This window comes from Canis lupus, chromosome 29, assembly GCF_003254725.2.
Source record: "Canis lupus dingo isolate Sandy chromosome 29, ASM325472v2, whole genome shotgun sequence".
Classification (NCBI taxonomy): Eukaryota; Metazoa; Chordata; class Mammalia; order Carnivora; family Canidae; genus Canis; species Canis lupus.
In genome coordinates this window covers 36190996-36204199 of record NC_064271.1, presented here as the reverse complement: position 1 = coordinate 36204199, position 13204 = coordinate 36190996, and the positions used below count along the sequence as shown (strand labels likewise).

Genomic DNA, 13204 nt, shown 5'->3' with positions numbered 1-13204 from the left:
CCATCCCTACCCAGGATTCCCTTCCTCTATCCAATCCATCAGTAGGAACAGCTGTAGATGGAAAATAGCTGTAACAGCTCTAAGCCTCCTAATCTTACGCTCGTCTGCCAGTCCAAAAAGACCACCGTGTCTATGTTTGGAATGATTTTTGTCAACAATGTCCCTCTGTAATGATGTAAGTCTGGTAAAGGAAGAGGTGAATGGTAGTTAGTAGACTTGTCTTTCGTGAGGTCAGTAGATTTCTTTATTAAGAACGACATGCAATCTTGGTGCTTTGGGAACAAGTATTTCCAGATTCTTTTGATATATTTTATCTAAACAGCAGAGGGCGATTAGAGTAATGATACTGATTTTCAGATTAGACAAGTTAATTGTTAACCTAATACAGATTGACCGACCTAATAAATGTACATCCGAGTTGACCATGAGAACCTCATACAAATCCATTTCTGAATCAAAAGAAATTTTGAGATCGTATCATTTTGTTAAAGGCAAATGGACAGCACTGAGAGCATAAATAAGGCCAAGACATGCGAACAATTCATGATTGTATTTTGAATGTCAAGTCGATAAAATTTTAACATTACTTAGTCATTCAGGAGCAATAATGCAGAAATGTCATGAAAAACATCAATGTTGAATGGATAAAGAAGATGTGGTTTATGTATACAATGGAATATTACTCAGCCATTAGAAATGACAAAAAAAAAAAAAAGAAATGACAAATACCCACCATTTGCTTCAACGTGGATGGAACTGGAGGGTATTATGCTGAGTGAAGTAAGTCAATCAGAGAAGGACAAACATTATATGGTCTCATTCATTTGGGGAATATAAATAATAGTGAAAGGGAATAGAAGGGAAGGGAGAAGCAATGGGTAGGAAATATCAGAAAGGGAGACAGAACATGAGAGACTCCTCTAACTCTGGGAAACGAACTAGGGGTGGTGGAAGGGGAAGAGAGCGGAGGGGGGGGGGAGGGGGGGGAGTGAATGGGTGACGGGCACTGAGGAGGGCACTTAATGGGATGATCACTGGATGTTATTCTGTATGTTGGCAAATTGAACACCAATAAAAAATAAATTTATTATTAAAAAAAAAGAAAAACATCAATGTTGACTTCATAAAGCACCATCCGACAATCATTTCGGGGGATGGTAGCAATATGATTTCAACAGCAAAGCAATGATAAAACCTAAAGGGTCCTCCTGTCTTCCATTAGACACCTACACGACCAGTCTGAGGATCTTAACAGGGAATTTGGAGCTTTTATCAGAATGACGTTTTCCTTCATGGAGTCTAAGGAATGAGACAGGTGTGTGCCATTATGGCAATTATTGGGATTAAACATCCTCCATAAAGATAGGCAACATTCATTAAACATTTCAGCGTGTGAACTGTGTTTCAAGCCCTGGGACAACTCTGAAAAATCTACCTCTGCTTTTTTTTAAATCATTAAATGGAAGGAAGGGGTGTGGGGAGAGACGCAGAGTGAAAATAGCACCAAGAGGGATATGCCGAGAACAGAGTAGAAAATCAGATTTCCTAGCACCTGGGCAAATGTCTGTTTAGGAGAAATGACTTAGAAACCATGAATATGACATGGCCTGAATATTAGACAGTAGAATTTGCTCTTAAGTCTTTTAACGCGGACCTAAGTGGAAACTAATATTTGAACTTGTGTGTATGTATGTATGTATATATATATATTTTTATTTATAAAAAAATATATTTTATTTATTAAAAAATATATTTTTACTAAGCAAAATAAAAAACATGTTTTTATTAAAACATGTTTTTATTAAAAGAGAAAACCCCCTGAGAATAGTCTTCACCCATTGAGGGCTGTTGAGGGCGCCCTGTCTGGGTAATTACTTTCCTTCCTAAGCTGTTTTAATGAGGCTGTGTAACAAATGGTCCTTTGAAAAGGGAATTCACATGGCCCTTGATTTTCTCCTTTCCTTCTGGAGAGGACCACAGGGTGGACTATTTGGGGAAAGCAACCTTTGATTAAAATGGGTAAGTGGAAAGGGAAGTCAGGGGTAAGAGAAGTACCACCCAGCCCTTTCGGACCCACCCTGACCACAGCTCTTGCAGCCCAGAGTCAACAACAGGCTCCCAGAATTGTGGCCTCAGGGTGCCTCTTCAATCAATGCCTCCTCAGCTCCTGCCCCACTTTAAAGCAAAAAAGCCATGTATCCCTCCTCCTCACCGAGGGACTGACCTTTAATGTAACAATTTACTCTAAATTTAGACTTCTGCAAACTTTACACTGGAGACCAGAGATTGTGTTATAATAGCAACTATTTAACTTGTGTTAATCTCTGGCCATTCAAAAAGAGAGGTCGCCTCCCTAGAGCCCTTTGTCATCTGAGACACAAAGGGGAAATTTAAATGCGAAGGGCATTTCAACATTTCCACTAAAACAATGTTTTAAGGTGACTAGCATTTAGTTACAATGGTCATGCTAAGGAAGAGGAGGAGGACGAGGAGGAGGAGAAGGAGGTGGACCCCTGCATTCTTGCTCTGAGCCAGATGCTTCCGAAGGTACCTTCAGGGCCCACAATTTTGCATCTTAAAGTTAACCTCACTTGAGATGTGTTTTAGGGCTTTAATCTATGGTGTGGGGACCCTGGGATGGAAGATTAAATCCTTGCTCAAAGTCACACGGCAAGGGCCAGACTCAGGCCCCCGGTGCACCAACTGTAGATGTCACTGTTTGTTCCTGCTTTTGGTTCTCTGCGGGCTAACAGAAAAGGGAAGTGAGGGTATTGTTGTGATAAATATAGACAAAGTACCTAGAAACAGGAAAAGAGAAAAGTCGAGACAACAGGAGGAAAGACTCAGGCAAACGTCAAGAGATCACGGAGGAAGGGGAGGAGGGGGGTACCCGCAGAAGGGGCAACAGGTCTCCGGGCCACCTGTGTGTGTTCTGGGCTGCTGCTGGGGCGACAGGGAGCCCCGGGTTCAGACCCTAGTCGCTCTCTGACAAGGGTCTGCCTGAGTTTGTTTCCTCCTGGGCGAGGGAGAGGGGTCTCAGGCCCCAGCGGGTGACCCCAGCGGTGTAGGGTCACCTACACCTTCCTCCCTAGCCCAGTTTTCTCATTCATAAGGTGGGGATAAAATCAGTGCTTAGCTCGCAAGGCCACCTGTAAAGTGCCCGGAACACACGTGGTGTGTGCTCAATAGTCCCCTCCTTACAGGAAAAACTGGAGCCTCCCTAACTGATCCTCACTAGGAGGAGTAGATATTCTAATAGTTAAGGACTAAAGTAAGGACTCCAGCCAAGGTTTAAATCTTGTCTTTTTTCCTCTCTTTTCTCTTCCTCTTTCCTCCTTCTGTCTCCCTTCCTCCCTCCTCTCCTTTCTTTCTTTCTTTCTTTCTTTCTTTCTTTCTTTCTTTCTTTCTTTCTTTCTTTCTTTCTTTCTTCTTTCTTTCTTTCTTTCTTTCTTTCTTTCTTTCTTTCTTTCTTTCTTTTTCTTTTTCTTTCTTTTCTTTCTTTCTTTCTTCTTTCTTTCTTTCTTTTTCTTTTTCTTTTTCTTTTCTTTCTTTCTTTTCTTTCTTTCTTTCTTTCTTTCTTTCTTTCTTTCTTTCTTTCTTTCTTTCTTTCTTTCTTTCTTTTTTCTTTTCCTTCCTTTTCTTTCACCTTCTCTTTCCTTCTTTCTCTCTCTTCCCTCCCACCTCTTCTGAGAGCTTTCTTTTTCCAAGCCCCAAATCAATGTTTGCAGCCTTTCGGAATTGAATACTTTGAAAATCTGGCTTTACCAGCATTAATTCTAATCTCTCAACATGATTTTTTTTTTTTTTTTTTAAAGATTGTATTTATTTATTCATGAGAGACACAGAGAGAGAGGCAGAGACACAGGCAGAGGGAGAAGCAGGCTCCAGGCAGGGAGCCCGATGCGGGACTCGATCCCGGGTCTCCAGGATCGCGCCCTGGGCCAAAGGCAGGCGCGTTTATAAACCACTGCACCACCCAGGGATCCCCCTTTCAACATGATTCTTCCCAAGGCCCTTTGCCCTCAGTAAACCACTTTGACGATTTAGCTTCAAAAATTCAGATCAACACCACTAGCTTGCTCCTACCATAGAGCAAATACTGAGGGAAAACAGGGGTCTGAGTTGATTTCTGCAAACCTGTGGTGAATGGACTCACATCTCACATTGGGATCTTTCATTTACATTTTATGTTCAGTATGTTATAGAAGACCTAAATCAGGGGCAACTGAGAAAAAAGAGCTCCCATCAAAGGCAGGAAGCCAAACTAGAGAAGAGGGAAGAAGACTCAGCGAGCTGTAAAATGGACACACAAGCCAGCATGAGAGTAAGTGGGTACACAATGAAACCATAAAAGCTGTCTTTTGTAGGCCTTACAGATGTGCATACTGGCATGAGGAGCTTGCTTCCCTCTGGGTGAGAGCAAACTGCAGTAAGCCCTTGAGATATTTCCAAACATCCAATATTTGGAGGTTGTTGGAACAAAGTGCTAAGATTTTTCACTGAGTCGTCACTTCTACAACAGGGCAGGTGAGGATACAAAGACTGTACAGGGCCGCTCTGGCTCTTGCACGTTGACTGGCAGTAACTGCTGTGGGCCATTCTAGTTGCTCCATACCGAAGGCAGCTTGTTACTATATTCGGGGAAGGTGTGGGGGGTGAAATAGTATTAATTTCAATTGAGAATAACCATTCTGGTCCTTGGGCCATTTACAGAAACTGTATGCAACAGGTGTAACACCCCGTGGGATCCTAGCATGAAATCTGTATCATAAAAATAAAAATCTGCTACATGCAGCTAAGTCAGGCAGAGGCAGGGGGTGGAGGCCTGGAACAATGGCAGCTCTCCTTCCCTTTGGACCCAAGAGCTCCTCCTAGAATCTTCCGGATTCAGCTAAAATATCAAAGTCATCTTTTTTTAGCTAAAGGTCCGTGCTGGGCTTAGAACATGAAAACTAGAATTGTTTTATTGTTTTATCTGACAAAACATTTCGGTTTATTACAATGAAAAATGTTTAGCCTATTAAGACACCAGTCTGAGGGTCTAATGACTGAAAACGTATCTGTCAAAAAACTTAAATCAAGGGACGCCTGGGTGGCTCAGCAGTTGAGCGTTGCCTTCGGCCCAGGTCGTGACCCTGGGGTCCTGGGATTGAGTTCTGCAGCGGGCTCCCTGCAGGGGGCCTGCTTCTCCCTCTGCTCATGTCTCTGCCTGTGTGTCTCTCATGAATATATAAGTAAAATCTTTACCAAAACAAATAAATAAATTAAATAAAAACTCAGTGTATGTATAGGGACAATGTTGTGTTTTCAGGGGCCTACCTCAATCGGGAGTTTTAATTTTAGGACTAAATGGATTTGTACATCCTTTAGGAGGATTCCCTATGTTCTAATGCTTTTTCAAGTTACCTCATTCGTGATGTCAACTGTATTCCTGATACTTAGGGGGATACCCCACAGTCCAAATAAAACAAAAACAAAAACAAAAACACTGCAGTACTGGACATAACCACAGGATGGCAGGATGCTAACACTTTTGTCTTCGTTTATCCCTAAATCTGGCTTTATCTTTGGAAGTTCTCTTCACAATCATTTTTGGAGGATGGGATAGAAGAGTGTTTAAAAGACTAGCGTGCTCTCTTCTCTCTTTCTGTGTGTGTGTGTGTGTGTGTGTGCATATAATTTTACTTAATTTTATATATATGTGTGTGTGGTAAGTGGATAAATGTGGCATCAATCAAATATTTCATTTGCAGGGGTCAACATAAACCAGAATTATATATTTCCTAAAATATTTGTGCATTTTTGGACCAAACAGACTTTCATTCTGAAACTCGAACTACTGGCTTATTATTGCAAATCGTTAGTGTGTTAGTTAATTAGTGGAGGGTATAACTCCATCTCTCAGGTAAGCTAGAAGAAACAATAAACCTATTTCTGGATCCTCCATTTTAGTGTTTCCCTAAGGAAGAGAGTGAGAATTTGCACTACTTTCATTTCCAAGAGGTGTACAGAAAAAATATGACTGATTCTATGCTCCTGAGTGGTTGAGGATCACTATTTAGATTTCAGAAATAAATGTCAGAAATAAGTATTGGGCTTTCCGAGTTTCAAGAATGAAAAAGCTTAGATACAATAAAAAATAAATTTATTAAAAAAAAAAGAAAAAGATTAGATAAACTTACATTTAAACAGGACATTAGAATATCCTGGGTAAAACTAGCATTTAAGTGGGATAAGTCTTCAGAACCATCTCTTTTACGTCGAGTTAGAATTTTTGTATTTTTCTTAGTTTTTATACTTAGCACTAATGAAATAATTTGGTAATCATAATTATGATTAAGTACTTGAAAAAAGATGGTTTAGTTTAGGGGAAAAAATTGGAATTAAATATTAGAGTGCAAAGACCTAAATTACAAGGACGTGGTAACATTATAAGACCTTCTTTTTGTTGACGAATTTCCCAAAGTTAAACTTTGAAGTTTTATTTTGAATTTGATACCTTCCATTTAGTGGTCTTTCTTTACATAAATAAATGTCAGCTATTTAAATAATTTGCTTTCTTTCTGAAAGATACACTAACTAACGTGAATCTAACTTTTTTTTTTAATCTAACTTTTTTTTTTGATAGGCTTTTAAGTCAGGGAGATTAAAGTGTATTATTACTTTTATAACTCTTCCCAAAAATATTCTCCAAAGCTACCAAACAGAGGCAACAACAAAAAAGTTTATTAAATTCATGTGAATGAATGAAATCTTGCAAAAACTAGTTAGAAGGTGTATATTTTTACACTTAGTGTACATTTATATTTATGTAATTAGAGTAAATATATAATTTGATAGTGTCATATGGGTTATAATATACATGTATGTATAATATACGTATATATGTATGTATATAATATGTATATCATATACATACATATAATATATATATTGAGTGTTGGAAATTTGTCATTTAGTGAATCTGAAGTTTTCTGGTTATGTCTTTTCACATAGCAAAGATAATATATATTTCACTCATTTATTCACTTTAAAAAGGAAATATCTAAAGGAGAAAATTGCTGGATATGTTTATGTAGCCTGTTAAAGACATTACTCTTTAAAAACGAAATGCTCAAAAAAATATAATTAAGAAAAAAAACGAAATGCTCAAAAAATAAAATTAAGAAAAAAAAAAACAACAAAATGCTCTTTTATAATAACGAATAATGAGTTTTGAATCTGGAGTCCGTGTCATTTTCTCACCCTTATCACATGACTGGCATTATGTATGATTTGCAATGATTTAAAAATATGAAATGCTTTTCATATTTCCTGATTCTTCCTCTTGAGTTTTGAGCATTTTCTGTGTTTATCTTAGGATACAGAGCGACTTCATCAAAGTGGGGAAGAGTGAATGTATCTACCTGTTATACAGCCTCAGGTACCTTATAATTGTTCCATCAATCACTCCATGCTACAAAATCATATTTTTGCCCCTGTGGTCTCTCTGTCTCCCTTAAGTAATTGTAAGCTCCATAGGACAAGACCGGATCTGTTTTGTTCACCATTGTACCCTCAGTACCTGGAACGGAATAAATGTCCTTCTGGCTATTTGTTGAGTAAATGGCTTGAGACCAGTCAGTGCTGCCTGAGACTGATAGGGTATAATATGATCAGGACCTAGGGATCTAGGCAGCCCTCCCTCGCTGTCTGTTCCCTACTTTACTCTGACTTCGTTCAAAAATCTCTTCCAGGTACATCTTTCCATTAGAAGAGTAAGGTGGGTTATTGGTATTTTCATGGGGCAAGAAAAGTATTCTCTGGAAAAGGAAAATCACTTCATCAGTCCAACTCAGTGCCCATGGTTTGATAAGAGTTTGAGGTCCTCAGCCTTTTCCTTGGAGGAGACATGAGGGATAGGAGAAAAGCGGAAGGAGAAATAAGGAGAAGGTATATGCTCCTGCTTTCAACCTTGTCTATTCTATTTCCCTTCCCAGTGGGCTCACTGGAATGAATGCCTGACTGTGGGGGCACCCTCGTGCCCTCCCTTTGTTTCACATTCCACGTTCAATCCAGCAGCACATTCTACGGGCACCTCCATTGCTACAATCCTGGTTGAAGCCACCAATGTCTCTCACTTAAATTACTGTGTTAACCTCTTGATTGATCCTTCTGACTCTGTCATTGGTCCTTTTGCTCTATTCTCAACACACTGGTCAGAATGATGCTTAAAACCAAGAACAGATCATGTCAGTTCTCTGCTCAAAAACTTCCACTGGTTAAAAAAAAACAAAACAAAAAAACACGTCCAAAACCCAACCAACCAAACAAAAAAAACCCCTTCATTGGCTTCTCATTTTACATGAAAAGCCAAAGTCCTTACAACTGCTTAAAAGATCTGGCCCCTGTTTCTCTTTCCTCACTGTTGTATCACTCTCCCCCTCAGATAATTCACTTCAGCCAGACAGAGCTTCGTGTCCTTCTTCAACCCACAGGACTCAGTCTTGTCTCAGGGCCTTTGCACTGCCCAGGCTTTCAGCCAGAAATCATTTTCTCCCAAGATATCCTCATTACCTTACCTCTTTGAAGTCCTTGCCCAAGTATTTCACTCCAGTGAGAGTTTATCTGCACACTGCCCTTAAAATCACCACCCTCCACCCCTCCCGCCCCCAACAATCCCAATCTTCTTCCCACACTTGATTTCAAAAAATGAAATTCTTTGAGCATTTTGGTTTTTTTCTTAATTTTATTTTTTTGGGCATTTTGTTTTTAAAGAGTAATGTCTTTAAAAGGCTACGTAAACATATCCAGCAGTCAATTTTCTCCTTTAGATATTTCCTTTTTAAAATGAATAAATGAGTGAAATGGAAGAAGATTGGCATGTAATACCATCTGATGGTTTCTTTGTCTGTTCACTATCTGCCTTGGAATTTTAACAAGTGAGTCCACTCACCAACCGAGTACTATAGGTGCTTGCCAAGGTCCCTGGGGTAAGAGATTTTGTTTGCCCTTGTCACTGCTATATCCTCATTATCTATTAGAGTACATGGCACACTTAAGTACTCAGTAAACATTGCTGAATGAATTACTCACTGAAGGACAAATTCAAATCCTCTGGTAAATCTTCATGTATCACTGACTCTGCAGAAGCCTTGGTAAGAAGACTTTAATTTCTGCTGTGGTCAATGTTTCGAAGGTTAAAAGAAAGGTGCTTGCTGCATGAACTTTACTCTCCTTTTGCTCCAGGTGTGCTTCCCCTGTCCTCCCTAAGCTCTGTGGGGTGGGGTGCTGCAGGTCATGAAGGTGGGGGCATCAGCAGGAACCTGGGAATTTGTCCCAGGATTTCAGAAGGGAGATTTGGGAGCCACATGCTTTATACCAAATGAAAAGTAACAATATAAGACAGAATGAGCATACAGCTTGGGCGTCAGAGGACAGGCAGCATTTCTGGCTGGTGTGGGAACATTAACTCTGGGGGAATGAGACAAATTTGTTAGCAGAGAACGGGAAAAGAGAGTTCTCATGAATGTGGATGTTGGGAATGAATGGTGTGAGTCACAAGCTGCGTCAGGAAAGCGCACGGTATTTTGAGGGGTAGAGAGCAAACATTTGTTGTCACGTAACCCTACAAGCATAGTGCAGAGAAAAGGTTCCTGTCCTAGTTTTGCTAAGTCTCCCAAGCAGCATCATGAGTTGGATAGAACTCTCAGGATTCTCGTTTGGGAATCAGGAGAGGCAAGTGTGTGTTCTAGTCCTTAAAAGAGACACAGAAGACACCAGGATCAGGTCCTGGAGAATTTCTGACTCTTTTTTTTTTTTTTTTTAATTTCTGACTCTTTTAAATGTACACGTGCAGGTTCTCCAAATAAGCTTGACTTGGAATCTCAAGAAAGGAGCCCACTTGCTAACCAAGTACTATAGATACGAGTGATTCAGACAGGAAATCTAGGTGAGGAAGGTAAATTAGCAGCCAAGGAATTGACCCAGGCCTACACGGACACTGTCGTCCTCCAACAGGATCACATATGGTCGGTGTTTGACAGAGAACCCGTGATGCCATGATGCCTGTGATTGGAAGATTTACCTTCGGGGGAACAAGAAACTCACCTATGTTTCTTGTTCAGACAGGAAGCATCACAGCTAGTTCAGGCCCGGGGAAATCAAAGGGGTGTTCAGGAGGAAGGAAAGGGTGGCAACATTAGCAACTGACCCTTCTAAACACTACCTAGGGTCACCTCATGGTTTGTCACTTCATCAACAGAAACAGCTGGATTCTTTCTTATTTGGTTGAGGCGCATGGCCTAGAGAGCAAAGGAAAGCCCTGAACATCCAGGGGTGCATGGAATGTGCAGAAGAAGGTAAAACCGCCAGTGACCAGGCAAGCAAAGACAAATGGAAACACCACTTCACGACTCAACCGCCCTGGATCCCACTGTACATAACAGGGATTAGATCATCAGGTTCACACGGGCCTCCTTAATTTTTCATAGCTTCCTGGAGCACAAAACAGAAGAAATAAGGATCTCAGCCACGCGGGTGGGAAAGAGCGTAGGCCACGTGTAGTATCTGCGTGGAAAGAGAGGAGAGGGAAGGTTGATGCCTTCGCCAACCTTAGTGGAGCTTTGTTGTCATGAATGAATTTGAAGCCCGATTTGCAAAGTTCTTTTTAAGTGTTGTATGTGGACAACTTTATTTCCTCAGACATCTTTCTGCTCCTTGTGCATTAAATCCTAAAGCCTCAGCAAAGTCGGTAAGTCCAACGTGCTTGCTTTTCCCCTCTGAACTGGTAAGGTCAAAGAGATGTGAAGCTCTGTAAAAACATCCTGGGTGAGGGAGGGGGTTTTGTGCAGAGAGCTCAGTGAGGTAATGGATGCGTTTTTCTTTCGGCACCCAAGGAAAACCCACTCTTGGGTGGGGGCTGCTGTGAGCATAGGCCTCAAAACTGTGATGTACCAACGGGCCAACGCGGGTTAGAACCTTCAGCACCAGCCCTGGATGTACTGACTCGTTTTGCAGACTCTACTGGGAAGGTCCCCATATGGAGATCTTCTCTTAAGTCCCCCTAGTTTAGAAGTTTCTCCTGAGACCCCACTATCCTTTTGGTATTTCCCCTTCACTTCCTCACTCCATGCTCCAGGTACCAGGGCTCTCATGGGGCCTCCAGGTTACCTACGTGTACTGAATATTCCATCACTGCCCTCGGGGCTCCCCACAGCGTGCCTTGTCCAATCTACTCCAATGCTTACTGGGGCCCTCTCTTTGAACTACCCACAAAAAGAGACATCTGACCAACGTATTCACTCTGGGGCATTAGCAACTGAAAACAACTAAAAGCGTTATCACCTTCATTCTAACACGTAAACCAAGGGTTGGACCATGCCTGGCCCAAATGTCAAGTGATGGAAAGAGGGATATTTGGGTTGAGAGTGTGCTGGCAAGGCCTCTGGGGATGCTTAAAACCAGCCCTTCCTACAGTTTGCACTGATGGTTTGGGATCTTAAGTTCTTACAGACAAACTGAAGAGCAAAATGTCCTGTTTTTTTTTTTTTTTTTCTTTCTTAGAATGATGTGTCAACATAAGCTGGAAGCAGAAACAAGACCTCTTTAATGTTTCTTATTTTCCTTTTTTATATTTTCCTTTGCCGTATAGCAGGACACGTTTGTAAACTACTGGGACATAAATTGTAAAGCTTTCCCTTCTGTCTTGGTTTCCTCACTACAGAAAAATCTTCAAAACGTGTTAGAAGAAAGGCAAGTTGCCTGTGAAGAAAGAATACAGAAAACTAAAGAACTATAAAGAAACCACGTTTGAAGGATGAGAAGAAACTACCAGTGGAAGACATGTGAAGATTGAACTTGGAAAGCAAACAAAAAATAGATGCGAACAACTGGGAAATATAAAAATAAAGAAGTTGGACATTAAGATGCTTCTTTGTAGGGCTGAAATAAAGTGCAATTCTGGATCTTGTGAAAAGAAGTGAAAGGAAGAAAAGAAAGAAAAGGAAGAAAGTTTTTAAGGAAAAAGAGACACCATAATAAAAGCTATGACTATTCTGAATTTTTATTTTGTCCAAAATTCTTTTAACATATGATATCATACTTGACTGGACTTATTGCATCATTTTACATTTCTGCTGAAAATTCAAGCCAGATTAAAACACTCTTGATGATGAGAAAGCAGCGCTAGGAGAGAAGATGATTAGGAGGGAGACAAATAGGAAACAGGCAATAATAAAAAAAATAATTAAAAAAAATACCATAATGACAAAAGTGGGTTTGTAAACTCTGAGAGGAAGCACTGGGTAGTGGCTAACATGTTTGCAGCTCGATAGATCTGGATTTTCATTTTGACTCTGGAGCTTTGATGGCAGTGTGGGTGGACCTTGGCCGATTTTCTTGATCTCATCGGTCTTATTCAACTCCAAGCCCTTGTGCCTACAACAGGGCCCGGCACACAGAAGGAAAGCAATTAATGTTTTTTTTTTTTAATATTTTATTTATTTATTCATGAGAGACGAGAGACAGAGACAGAGACATAGGCAGAGGGAGAAGCAGGCTCCATGCAGGAAGCCTGATGTGGGACTCGATCCCAGAGTCCTGGGACTATGCCCTGAGCCAAAGGCAGACGCTCTACCACTGAGCCACCCAAGCGTCCCAACAATTAATGTTTGTTGAATGAATGAACAAAAGACTCCTTCTACATGAATAATGCTTATCTAACAGGGTTGTGGTAAGAATCAAGTATCCTTTAGTTTATTATTAGAATATTATCTGTATTGAAAGTAGAAATATTGTATTGAAAGTCTGTATTCTGGGGAATGTGGAATTTCACATGCAAGGGCCAGTTGGGCCCAAGCTCTTGACACCTGATTTCGGATCCAAAGTTGCACACAGGTAGATGTGGTTCCAGAGCTTCTGCTGTGTCGTCACCTTATAGATGGCTAATCTGTGCCCCACTACCTCTAACGTCCCTGTGCTCTACATTATTATGTGCTTGCCCCACAAGACGGTCTATAGATAAATAGCATACAGTTCTATGCACCGTGCATGTATTAGGCGAACATTGTAAATGTTTGGTAAATGATTACTAAATGAATAAATGGGAGGAAGCTGGCAGAGAGGGTAAGAGAGCTGTTAGGCACCATTGCCACGAGTCCCCTTGTGACTCCTACAACCCTCAGTGGCACATCATTTTGTGCCAGATTCGCTCAGTGGAGGTGTT

The 13204-nt window shown here is 40.7% G+C and overlaps 1 long non-coding RNA gene across 1 annotated transcript; it reads left to right on the top strand.

Annotated features, from left to right (window-relative positions):
• The first annotated feature begins 2407 nt into the window (after window positions 1-2407).
• Window positions 2408-12040, top strand: LOC118352766 (uncharacterized). The gene is made up of 2 exons (XR_004810450.2): window positions 2408-2547; window positions 11705-12040. It is a non-coding gene; the product is annotated as an uncharacterized LOC118352766 (long non-coding RNA).
• The last annotated feature ends 1164 nt before the right edge of the window (window positions 12041-13204 follow it).